This window comes from Bos mutus, chromosome 1 (genome assembly GCF_027580195.1).
Source record: "Bos mutus isolate GX-2022 chromosome 1, NWIPB_WYAK_1.1, whole genome shotgun sequence".
Classification (NCBI taxonomy): Eukaryota; Metazoa; Chordata; class Mammalia; order Artiodactyla; family Bovidae; genus Bos; species Bos mutus.
This window is the reverse complement of record NC_091617.1, coordinates 126,392,986-126,406,227: the sequence shown is the minus strand read 5'-3', so window position 1 is coordinate 126,406,227 and position 13,242 is coordinate 126,392,986. Positions and strand designations below refer to the sequence as shown.

The 13,242-nt window shown below is 44.9% G+C and overlaps 1 protein-coding gene across 26 annotated transcripts in view; it reads left to right on the top strand.

The window, feature by feature from the left end:
* The window catches only part of ZBTB38 (zinc finger and BTB domain containing 38), a 145,348-nt gene that overhangs the window by 93,636 nt on the left and 38,470 nt on the right, over nucleotides 1-13,242 (top strand). For 14 of the 26 annotated variants that reach the window (XR_011465074.1, XR_011465097.1, XR_011465089.1 and 11 more), the window contains one exon: nucleotides 1,407-1,511. The gene's annotated coding sequence lies outside the window, so the exon portion shown is untranslated. The other 12 variants (XR_011465073.1, XR_011465076.1, XR_011465098.1 and 9 more) reach the window with 6 other exon arrangements.

Genomic DNA, 13,242 nt, shown 5'->3' with positions numbered 1-13,242 from the left:
CCAGCGCAGGGGCCGTGTGCGGGCGGGCGGGCGAGGCGAGGCCGGCCCGACCCGTGCTCTCCCGGGAAGGAGCCTCAAAACCCGGCCGGGGGACGCTCGCGCTGGGCTGGGAGCTCCGCGGACTCCGGAGAGCCGAGGTGTTGCGGGGACCCGGCGCCCGCAGGTGCCCGGACGCCCGGGCCTGCGCCCTGGGAGTCGGGGTCCAGCCGCGGAGTCGGGCACGTTGCGCCGCAGCTGTGGCCCATCTGCAAGGCTATGCTGAAGGGCGGGGGTCCGGGGACCAACGCGCACCCAAGGGCGGGGGACGTGACGGGCTCCGGTCCAGCAGGCTCGGGAACGGCGCTGACAGTCGCATCTCCCCTCCCTCGGACCGCGACTTGGACCCCCGTCCTGACCCATCCGGAACCTGAGGATTTCCTTGGTTGAACACCAAAGCCCCTGGAATTGAATGGGAAGTGCAAAGGCAGGGCCCTGCCCCCAGGGCTTTGCAATCTCAGCCTCCTACTTCGGCAGTAGTTAGGTCTCCACTGTTGGTACAACATGACCGCCCGCTGTTAGCCACTTTTTGCAGCATATATTATAAATCACCTGAGGTTTTAGTCTGTCTGCGGTGCCACTTTATAACTCCTCTCCTATAGGTAAGTGACTAATTCCATTCTGGACTTTGGCCCAAATTAAATCTCTCTTCTAAGGATCCATAATGGATGATACGTATTTTGGTGCCTTAGACATATTTTAAAGGTTAGAAACTTTTCTCCTAATTATGAAGCTCAATGACTCGGTCAGGTTCTCATGGTTAAAAAGCATAGGAGGATTAGGTCCGCGGTTTCTGAGAAACTTCTAGTGAGGTACTATCTCTGAGGGTAGTGTTTTTCTAGCAAGAATTGAGACCCATTAGAGGATTGTGAAATCAGTATAGTGGGTTGCTACCAGATTTTTTTTTTGAAGATATAGAATATATAATGCAATATAAAATAGAAAATATCAGGGTGCAAGAGTAAGCGTTGTTTTCAGGCTTTGGACTTTCAGTTTATGTAATATGATTTTAAAAAATGGTGGGTCACTGTCAAAAAAGTTTTTAAACGCTGATTTACAGGTTAATAACCCAGGATTTGGAATCTGGGGTGAACCTGTGTTTAAGTCCCAGGTCTAACATAGAGTAGCTCTGTGACCTTGAACAGATTCTGTGACCTTTCAGAGCCTCTTTTGATGTAGCTGTAAAATGGGGGGATGTCTCCTATGTTTTGAGGACTGTATGAAATCACCTATATCATTTGCTTTGCCCAGTGCTGGACTGACAGTAGGTGTTCAGTCCATATGCTGATGGAAGTCACTTTTGTGTCTGATACGTTCAGTCTTGGCACCTAGTCATGAGACATTATTTTTTTTGCTTTACTTCTTTTTAGATCTAGATGTGGAGGAAATGGAGGACTCAGAACCAAGGATTTCCAAGTGATTTCTTCCAAAGCTCAAGACGCTAACTCTGTTAAAGCTGGTCTGTTCTAACTGAGGTAATCAAATTTACGTCTTTTGTTCTCTACTTGAAATAGGCAATGTTTTTTTCCGAGGGACTAAACCGCTCCCAAGGAGCTTATGCTTTGTGGCCAGCAATCCACCAGGTTTGGGGATTACAAAGTGACAATGACATTTAGGCAAGCTGTTATTAAGGAGACGTGATGTGTGAGGTGCCTGGTGATGAAGGGGGGATGAAAGCCTTCTAGTTCCAGTTCTGCCAGTGACTGTTGTGAGAGCTTCTGTGAGCCTTGTCTTCTGGCTTCTTCAGGCCGGAAGGACCCACAGACGTCACCAAGGCCCAGAGAGTTTAAATGACTCTTCAGGGAGACCCAGTGGGCTGAGTTGGGGCAGGCCTGAAGCTTGCATCTCGATTGCCATCTGTGCAGTCAGCTTCTGGGCCTGCTACAGGGGGAACACTGTGCTAGGCGCTGAGGATAAACACATGAAGAGTCCACCCCCAGGACGCACGCTGTTTGCACCGACAGGTATTGACAGCCCAGCACACTAAGCTCCACCTTTGAGGCATAGACAGAGCCCCAGATGACGGTGATAACAACTACCATTGATCAAGCACTTTTGTGTGTGAGTGCAAGGCAGTATGTTAAATGCTTTAAGTGCTGTGTTCTTACTCACTCCTCACACTACCTCTGCGAAGTAAGAAAGTATAAATGTGAAGGATTGAAAGGTGAAAGTGCAGGCAGGTCATGGAGGACTTTGCCTCTCAGACCACTTTTATGATGCACATTCGGTATGCAGAGCACAGAGCTAGGACCACAAAGTTCAAGGTAGAGTGCTTGCCCTCCAGGAGCTTGAAACCTTAACTCCGGAGAGGCCGAGTCAAGAGGACAGTGCCTGCCAGTAGCCCCCGTCTCCTCCGCCTACTTCTGCAGCAGTTGGAGTGGACCCAGAAGAGACCAGGGTAGTTGATGTATCACAGTTCTGGCCCCTTGATGCAAGTTTTTTTGTTTTTTCAAATTTAACATACTTTTCCATCCCTCTGTGGACACTGATGCTTTCAATTTATAAACAATAGTAAGGTTGGCTCTGAATCCATTTATTCATTCAACAAATGTTTATTGAGCTCTTATTTGGGTATTTAAGGCACTTATTTGGGTATTTAAGACCAAACATATTACTCTGTTTTTACAGTCATGATAATGGTCATGTTCCTTCTCTTAGTGAGGAATTATTGCTCAACTGTTAGAATTTTTCTGTTACCATGCCAGAATATCAGCTTCCAAGGATGTTGGAGATTGACTTGTAAATAGGATACCAACGGGATAAATAGGAAAAACTTTTTTTAAAAATCTTCAGAAAGGAGTTTCTTTTAAATTTTGATTTTGCTGTTACCATCACCTTTATCAGCAGAGAAAAAAGCATTTTGGCAAGGGGGCTCTCTCTCTGACTTGAAATGCTCTTCTCTTTTAGCTTGTAGGCCACACAAGACACTGAATCTTCAAAAGTAAAGCAATTTAAGAGATGCTTTAATTTACAAGGTTCAAAGTTAGAAGTAGCTCCAGTGATTGCCTCAAGTAACAGAAATCAGATTGTAAGCCTGGAATGCTACTTGTAATAAACTTAAGCTTCAAATGGAACAAATGAGATGTTGAGTGTGAGTGTGCTTTGCAAACTTCTAGGAGTTCTATAAATGTCACAGCAAATATTTATCGAGTACCTACTTTGAAATCAGAAGAAAAGGCAGGGCAGAAACCAGAGACAGGGAGACCAGTTAGAAGGGCACCAGAATCCACCAAGGAAAAGGCAGGGTGGAGGGAACTTGGGGAACGCCGGAAATGGATGATAGCAGTGAAATGGGAAAGGAACAGACGCAAAGGGAAAAACTGACCCAATCTGACATCTGAGTAGAGAAAAAACAGCTAAAGCTGACACTGAGATTTCCAGAGCAGTGGTACCCATGAAGACAACTTGGAGAAGGGTGAGCGACTACATTTTCGAGGGGCTGAGTTTGAAGTGTTGAAGTATGAAGTATGATGTCCCCTAGATGATCAGTGGTTTTGCACCCCAGAGGGAGGCCAGGGCTAGTTTAGAATCACTGATATAAAAAAAGTTAAGAGATGAGAGAACAAATTTTCCAGTGAAAAACCGTAGAGAGGCAAAGCTTGAGGATGGAGCCTTCTGAGAAAAGAAGGACGTTATGGAGGACCTAGCAAAAAGTCTGACAAGAGAGCAAAGAAGAATGGGAGAACAGGGCTCTGGAAGCCAGCACTAGAGGGTTTCCCAGAGGAGAGAGCGTGAAGTGTTAGGCTTCTGCTTAGTCGCTTCGGTCACGATTCCCAGGCAAGAGTACTAGAGTCAGTTGCCATGCCCTCCTCCAGGGGATCTGCCCCACTCAGGGAGTGAACCCGGGTCTCCTGCATTGCAGCCAGATTCTTTACCACTTGGCCACCAGGGAAGCCCAGATGAACGAGACAGGGGATATGAGGCCCAAGACGGCCATTGGATTGACAAGTGCTAGATCCCTTATTTGTTGTTTTCCTTTGTAACATGCTATGACTTGCAGAATGGATATCAAGTGGTTTCATTTCCAAAAAAAAATGTGTTAGTTTGCACAAATCAAGAATCACTGCAAAAATTTTATCCTAGCAAGCCCCAAAACACACTTCCGATTACTAAAATTTCAAGATGTTAAATGTGGTTTTGACGGTTGTTGTCCTCTTTATTCTGTTGTCAACAGACGACCAAAGAATATCCGTTGATAGAAAGTTCTTAAAAACTACATTGCTGTTGATGTAAAGGTTTCTAACAGTAATCAGGTTTGTATTTTGCCTTTTGCCACGTGACTGTTGTATGACAGGAGAAAGAGAGAGTGTGTGTGTGTGTGTGTGCACGCGCACGTGTGTGTATGTATTTCATGGGCATATGAGCTTAGTACAATGGAATGAGAAGGCTGGGGTCAGATAAATCTATTTCACAACCTAGCTGGGCCATTTTCCAGGGTTGTGACTTCAGAAAAGTTACTCTCTAAGCCTAACTTTTTCCATCCATAACTCAAATAGGATTGTTTTGGAGATTGAGTAATATATAACTTGGTCAGGATCCATGCCATAGTAGGCAATTAATAAATGCTAATTCCATTCCCCTTACAATTTTTTAGGTATATGTATTTTTGTCTAATATCTGTCTATACCTAAAGGCTTATTTTTATGACTTATTTTAGCATGTTCATCTAGTCATGGCACACGCATACCTTCCATGATAGCTAGTCCATCCTGTGAGAGTTCAAATGACCTGCAGTTTAGTATGGATAAGAATCTACCTGGGAAGGAGCTCCCTGGTGGTCCAGTGGTTAAGACTTCACCTTCCAATGCAGGTGGTGTGGGTTCGATCTGTGGTAGGAGAGATAAGTTCCCACACACCTCACGGCCAAAAAACCAGAACACGAAACAGAAGAAATATTGTAATACATACAATAAAGAGTTTAAAAATGGTCCACATCAAAAAAAAATCTTTTTATAAAAGATTACACCTGAGAGATTGACTAAAATGTAGGTTCTCAGGTCCTTGGCACAGAGACTCAAATTCAGTAAATTTCGGGCAGACTCCTGAGAATGTTCATTTTAAGCAAGTACTGCAGTGATGAAGATTAGCAAATGCCAGATTTTAGGAAGCAGAGAAAGGAGATAAACCTGAGACTTGATAGGTTCATTTAAAATCCATAAAGACGTGCCTGTACTCAAAAGTTTTGTGTTATTCATGTTTACGAATTATTTTGTAATAAGATAAAGACACGTTGATCCCAGATAGTGAAGGAATGGTAGTCTTATCACACCCCACTGTTGCCATCTGCGGTGTAGCCACAGCAGTACTGGGTGACACAGCCCTCATATCAACTTCTTTTCCTGTGGAGTAAGTGGTAACACCCTGTTCCTATGCTCAGAGTTTGAAAAACCAGTGCAACTTTAAGTGTTGTTATCAATAACATATTTAATGGCAGTAACAGTGCACAAGCACACCATTAAAATAGTTTGATGCATCTGTCTATCTGACTCTGTCTTCTGGTTGACAAACATCCGTGTCATATTTCTTTTTTCTTTACATCTTGTAATCATATACTTTTTAGACTAGTTCACATTGTTTCCAACCTCATTTTATAGGTGAGAGAATAATTTATCCTTTTTTTCTCCTCCTCCTCCCAGCTCTCTTTATTTATTCACAGGAAAGGATTGAGACATACATACATGTTTGGTGTTAAGATATTTATGGAGAATATAAAACATATTTGACTCATGTTTATTAAATTGCACTTTACATTCCTTGTATGTAATTTAAAAATCAGATGACTCAATGGGGATATGTTTATTAAAACTCTACTGATTCATTTTATAACTGTTGTTGGCATTCCACTGACAGTTCACTTTTTTGGGAACAGGATGCCAGTGTCCTGGAGCCTTGCTTAGAATCAGGGCTTCTATGTCGAAACCCATAGGCCCTGAGGGGAGAAGACTGAACTGAATTTCATGGAGTCCATCCTGCCCCTTACATGCATTATCTCGGCCATCTTACTCTAATCTCCAGATAACTGGTGTGGCAGAAATTGAGTCTGAGAGGTTCAGTCTGATGTTGTAAACATGAGTTTTTCACACTTTGGGCTCTTATCTGGCTCCAAAGTCCAGCCTTCTGTCTCCACACCCCATGTAGTTTCCCCAGTCACATACTGAGAGCGTGAAATAGCTCATCGTTCCTGATTGTGGTTTAGAGACCCTTGCCCCTGGTATTCCAGTAATCTCAGAATTTTTGACAAGAAGCGAATGGACAGAGGTAATGTGCAAACTTGAATTCATTCAACAAATATGAGCTTGGTGCTAAGTATCATCAGATCAGGACCCTACCCTCAGGGCCTCCCTGTCTTTCTCACCTGTTCTTATCTACCATCCAAGTGCTGCTGCAGGCTTGTCTTTTAGACCGAAGATACCAGTGGATTGCTGCACTGATAAGGTCAAAGATTTGTTTGACCTCTTGCTATAGCTGTCATTAGACTTCCCTGGTGGCTCAGACTGTAAAGCATCTGCCTGTAATGCAGGAGACCTAGGTTCGATCCCTGGGTCAGGAAAATCATCTGGAAAAGGAAATGGCAACCCACTCCGGTAATCTTGCCTGGAAGATCCCATGGATGGAGGAGCCTGGCGAGCCACAGTCCATGGGGTCTCAAAGAGTCAGACACGACTGAGCGACTTTACTTTCACTTTCACTTTATAGCTGTCACTGTCCCTGTGTGGGGCTTTATGTTCCCAGAGTTGCTCTGTCACTTTGAAAGTTTAAAACAGTTCCTTAGGGGATTGCCCTGGGGCCCTAAGGAATTCTACAGGGGAAAGAGCCCAGAGCCCTGCAGTGGGGGCTTGAGGGGGAGGTCAAAGAGCATCCTGTAAAAGATCGGACTGGAGACCTGGGACTGGCTCCCGTGACCCAGTGTGCAGCCTTGGGAAGGAAAGGCACAGAACTGTGCTGGCTTGATTTCCTCACCTGTAACCTGAGAAAGTTTGGTTCAGTGATAGAAAAGGCTCCTTGCAGCAGTAATTCTACTTCCTCCCCAGCAGAAAAGCAGGTGTGCTAAAACAAGCAGATGGTAACTCCACGTCTGAGGTTGGCCAGAGATCCCAGTTGCGAAGCTCCCTCCCACTGTTCTCCAAGGTGTACTTGTACTGGCCAGACCTTGAGTCCGCCCTTTACCCCATACCCTTTTGAGGAAAGTGCATGGGTTTAAGGGTGGGAGAGATGTTCTGCTTTGGAGGAAATGAGGATTTTTTTCTACTGGCTGGGGAATCAGTCAATAGGTGACAAAATGGGAGGTAAGGAATCATGGTTTGAAACTTTATGGCTGGAAAGAACCTGAGGAAATAAACTAGCCCAGCCTCTTCACATTCCAGATAAGGGAACGGAAGTGCAGGGAAGTCATAGGATTTGCTCAGGGTCACACCACTTGTGGCAGACGGGGAACAGAAGCTAGTGTCCCTTGCCTGTTGCAGTTTGCTACAGAAACGGGTAGGTCCTGTCATAAGGTGGATTATCAGGAGAGCAGGAATGGGCAGTCAGCAAGCCAAGCCCAAGGAAGCACTGGCTCTCTCCAACTGTTCTGTTGACGAGAGCAGCCCGCCATGCCTGCTAGGCTTCTCACAAACGTCACCAGAAAGACACCACAATGCAAACTTCCTGTTCCATCGAAGCTCTTGGATTCTTGTCAATTAAGAGAGTCAAGAAAATTTTCCTTTTAAGCTAAGAGAGGCAGAAGGCTGTCTCCTATTTTTTAAAGCATTTTTTCCTCTCTTATTTAAGTGAAAATTTCTAAGGTCTCCAATAATTTAGTTTTGAGAGGAACGAAGCATTTTCTCGAGTATAAAGAGGAAGACCCAGCTCGCACAGCCCATGTTGCTGGTCACACCTGTGCACGTGGTCCTCGTCGCCCTGTGGTCCTGAGGAATCCAGTGGCTGTTCAAGTGCTAAAAGAGCATCCTGGGGGTCTTTCGGCCACCCCTTGAAGGCTGGCTTTGTGCCAGGTGAGATAGATACAAGCTGCCACTTCCTGCTTTGTGCATGGGATATTGTTTCTAGGTCCCGTTCTGTTTGTGTTATTTTTCTTGTTTGTGTGTTAGAACACTTGTGATTATTTGCAGAGTTGATTATCACTAGATAATAAGACCAGCGATTCAGTAAAAACAGAGCTGAATTTATTATCTCGCCAGGCAGAAGACAGCGGCATTCAGAATCCATCTCCCCAAACACATAAGCATTTTCACGCAGGCATGGCCATTTCTGATTAGCTCTAATGGAACGCCAATTCACTTCTAGACCAAAGGGAAGAGTTTTTTGGTCTCAGAATCTACTCAGCATTCTGGTCTGTCCCTGTGTAGACTGTCTATTCTGGTCCTATAGTCCTTGACCCAAACTCAGAGAGCAGGTGTGCCAAGGTCTCGGGTGGTCCTTGATACTCGTAGGGGAGGCCATGGCCAGTCTCACTGCATCTCGGGTCCCTGCTGCAAATTTCCTTCTGTTGCCTGTTCCACCCTTTCCCTCAGACTAATGCATGTTCCATCTTTGCTTTAAAACGGGAAGGGGTGGGAGGACCACTTTGAGGAAGCCGAAGGCACAGGGATAGATGGAAAAAGCGATGACGTGGCAGTGAAATGAAGCCCCAAATGGGGTTTTACTCAGACATTAGAGAACTGGCCCACCCCGGGTGCTGTGCTAAATCGGGTTTGAAAAAAAAAAGCCTGACCTTTAAGATTTTTTCCTGTCAAGGTCTAGCAATTCTGGAGTTTGCTTTAGCCACTCTGCCCTGCAAGTTGACTTTTTTTGCACAGAAGCATTGTAAATTACCTGGGAGAACATTTTGTTTTTTCCCTGTAAATGAATATACACTGTGAAGTGAGTTCTGACCTTGTTTGGTTGTTTATTTAAGTCTGAATATTCATTTTTGTTTTTTGACAAGTTTCAGGAAATCTCTCAAGAGCTTTGTACCATGTTTGAATGATCTATTTTAAGACTTTCTTTTCTATTGAATGATTGGCATGTCTGATAAGAAGACTGCGCGTCCCTATTTTAGGAAATACTTTTCGAGGTCCTTAACTTCTCTTTTTCATGTATGAAGCTTAAACGGGAATCTTACCTCCAATCCTAGCAGCTCCCTTACACTAAAAATGACCTGTTCCCCGCCCCCCACATGAGGTTCTCTGGCTCAGGGAGAAAAATAAAAGTCGGGTGATTAGTCATTGTGGCGTTCAGCAAACAAACACTTTGGAGGCCATGATTTATGTCGCTGGCGGGGCAAAACAAACCAGGTTATATCTGTCTCTAGCACTGACTGTTGTGAAAGGTAAGTGCCCTGTGTTTCCAGAAGGTCCCCTGAGTGCCCCTGGTTGTTGCGTTCAGGTTTCTGAAACCCGGTAGCCATTTTCTGTGAGTTTGAATCCCTGTGCTAAACCCCTCCCCCGAGGAGTCCATGAGCATTTGTTTTCTAAAATGAAAGCACAGGCAGAGACTCGAGCTGTTCTACAGAACAGCCTATTTTTAGATTTTTTTTTTTCTTAATCAGTGTATTTAAAGCATAATTTTTCTAAACAGTCTATTGTGGGCTAATATCTACACTGAGTTAAGGTTTGTCTGGGGAACTTTACTTTTTTTTTTTTTAATTCAGGCAACATATTTATTGACGTAATTGTTCCCTGTTCCCTTCGCCCCCTGATCATTTCATTCTAAAACAGGTGAGCAGGGGGAACTGTTTGGATACCTACTGCCAGAAACCTTCATTCAGTTTTGATCAGATTTATTTTGTGGGTAAACTTGGCAGAAGCAAACAGGAATTTAGTTCCTTTAATACTCTGCCCTCCCCCCGCCCCACAGTTTTTCCCAGTCGGTTTCTTTTGTCTGAACCATTGTGCATCCATGTGTGTGTCTGGCCAGAGTTTTGGTAACATTTCTGCAGTACAGAAAAGCTTCTGGGCCTCTGGTCATGTGTCAGCCCAGCTGGTGGGCTTGTTGGACGGTCCCTCCAGTCTCCAGCACCTCCTGAACCGCAGGGCGAGGTGACAGTTCCACAAAGTGTGTGTCATGCCTGGCCTCTTTCCAGAGATTGCGGTATTGCCAGTGGTGGCTTCAAACTGGGAAAACGGGAGGTGGAGAGAAATGATGGAAAACACTGGGGGGAGAGATTGTGGAAAACAAAAGAGAAGGAATGTGTGTGCAAGGAAAGTATCTACGTGGACTCAAATAAATAGCTGACAGCCCAGGGCCGTAAAAATCATCTCCGTACATTGGCATTTTGGATGGATCCAGGTGAGGATCTGCTGGGAACACAGGTTTGTCTGTTGACGGTGGAGAGGAAGTATGGCAGAGTGGGGCAAGAGCATCAGGAGCTGTTCTCCAGGAGGTTCCCACCTGCCCCTGCCCCCCCGCCCACAGTATGACAAATGCTTACTTGGTCTCCAGACCAAGGGATTAGCTCTGCGCCAGCACCCCCAAAGTCTCTAGACCAGGTACGGTTGCTTCCTTGAAGAGATCTCTGTTGTTCCACTGAGAACTTCTCTGAGATTCCCCAAGGACACTTGTGATCTTGCTGGTTTAGGCTTTATTGTGTTGACCCTTTTGCTTGACATCCAGGCTGTGCTTCTGTGATCTAGTTTCTAGAATTGTTATTCTCTGGGTAATGCAGTGAAGGAGCATGATATCAATTCAAAATGCCCTTATCCGTAAGGAGCTGTGCATCCTCTGTAGTTACTGCTTCCCTTGTTACATCACCTGCTAATGATGAATATGGAAACCTCTTTTCCTAGATTTATTTTTTTAGTTAAAAAAATTTTTTTGGCCATGCTGCATGGGATGCAGGATCTTCGTTTCCCAACAGAGGATCAAACCTGCACCCCGTGCAGTGGAAGCGGCATCTTAGCCACTGGACCTCCAGGGAAGCCCCTGGAACCCTCTCTAAAAATGGATGCCTCTGAGAGTGTGAGTCTGATTGTGTGGAGGTCTGATGAGGAGTTATCTTCCCTTTCTCAGAGTTTGAGCAGACCGTATCATTACAATGACTTTAGGGAATGCCCTGGTGGTCCAGTGGTTATTATTCCGTGCTTTCACTGCTGGAACCAAGGTTCAATCCCTGGTCAGGGAACTAAGAGCCTGCAAGCTTTGCAGTACAACCAAAAATAAACAAATAAAAATTTAAAAATAAAACAGTTTGAATCAAAGTGGAGAATTTGATATCTACCCTTTTTGTCTCCCAGGACTCATACAGTAGGAAATTTTCCACATGGGAGTGAACAGACTGGAGGGAATGTGAAGGAATATTATGTGACCCAAAGATATTCCATGTTAGGGCTTCTGACCCCCTCTTCTTCATTAAAATGGAGTACTTCTGTAATTTTGAAAGCTTGAATACTGGTATCTCACCATTTAAATTTTAGGAGGCCTGTGAATCACTGTAGGAATCACCGGTACTTTAAGGCCTAAGTGATCTATCTCTATGTCATTGTAGATTAGGGTCTAAAATGCTGATATATACAGGGACAGGAAGGTGATATGAATGTTCAATGTAGGCTGGATTTAAGAAGATAGAAAGGTTAGATCATGGCAAACTGGAGGACATGAAAACTTTTAAAATACCGTAGGGCTGAATGAGCCAGGTCCGCAGGCCTACTCAGCCTCTGGACTGCTGCTCTGCTCGGCAGCTGTAGAGCTTCGCCATCTGACTCAATCCACCAGGCTGGATTTCCTCAGTGGCAACCTGCCCAGCCTTTTCCTGCAGAGCGTTGGGCTTGGAGCTCTCCAAGGCCCAGCCCAAGAAAAATTCGTGGCCATCGAGCCTTCTCCATGTCACAGCAAAGAAAGGAGCTACTTTGGCTGTGAAGTGTGTCCATCTCATATGGGCAGTGATTCGTCAGGAGAACACAGCTTTTGTGTCCAAGGATATCTGGAGGGGCATCAGACAAAGCAGCCTTGATTAAGCTGCTCTGTGCTCAGAGTGCCCATTTCAGGATGCAACAGGAAGAACCCACCAAAGGAAGCCCCATCTTATCTGGCCACGTCACTCCCAAGGCAGCTAAATGCCAAGGCTGATCTGGATGGTCTTGGGCAATGGGGTGAAAACGGGACTGCAGGCATATCTTGATAAACTTGGTCTGTGATATTGACCTCCTTGGCCCAAGAATGCTTTCTGAAATATTAGGCAGTTAGCTACTTCCTAACTCATCCTAGGCTGGGACAATGTGAGAATTGTCCTCCCTTTCTCTGTTGACACTCTACTGACCTTCCGAACATCCTGGAATTTATAATGCCTTCCCTTTTTTCTAAACATCTTTTAATCACTCTCCTTTTCATCAGCTCTCTTGGTGCTAAGTGAGTCATAATGTCTGCAAACACTCAGCACAGGGCCTGGCACGTAGAAAGTGCTCAGTAAATATTAGCTTTTATCGTCATTGGCACCATCATCATCACCATGATAACTATTGTCGTTTCCCCAGCAGATACGGAAACTTGGTTTCTTTTTGGTTGTGTACCTCCACACAGTCTCTTTGGGACAGTCTCTGGGTGGAGGCTATGGAGAGGTGTGCCTTTCACATTACACTGTAGGCTTGTATGATGGGGTGGTTTTGACCACGCTGGGAATCTGATCCTGAAGGCTTTGTCCCCTGGCTGCAACTTTAACTTCAGCCAAGTACCGGACTCCTTACTCACACACCCCCACCACTTGCCATTGACCCTTTGGCCATGCAAACCCTTTTGCCAAGCAGGGGAATTCCTTGTTAGAGGATAGACCACTTTTGTGCATCAGGGAGCCCACCAAATAGTAATAATATAGAACTTTGAAGGTAGAGCATGTGTAGATATAAAAATGAGGTCAGTCCGTGAAGATTTTGGGGCACTGGTAGGTGATGAGAAGTGGGGTATAACTGAACCTTCTTCAGAGTTGGTGACTGAAGAATATCGCCCGCTCCTTGGAAACACTTTTTAAAAAAATTTTTTTTGATGTGCACTGTTTTTTAAAGTCTTTATTAAATTTGTTACATTATTGCTTCTGTGGATTTTTTTTTAATGTTTTTTTGGGTTTTGGGCCACAAAGCATATGGGATCTTAGCTCCCCAACCAAGGATCAAACCCGTACCCCCTGACTGCCAGGGAAATCCCTCCTAGGAAATATTTCAGAAAATGGAAATAACTGATGCCATGCTCCCATGGTGACTTATTGTTTGGACTGGAAGTTACTAAGGTGGTGAGGAGAAA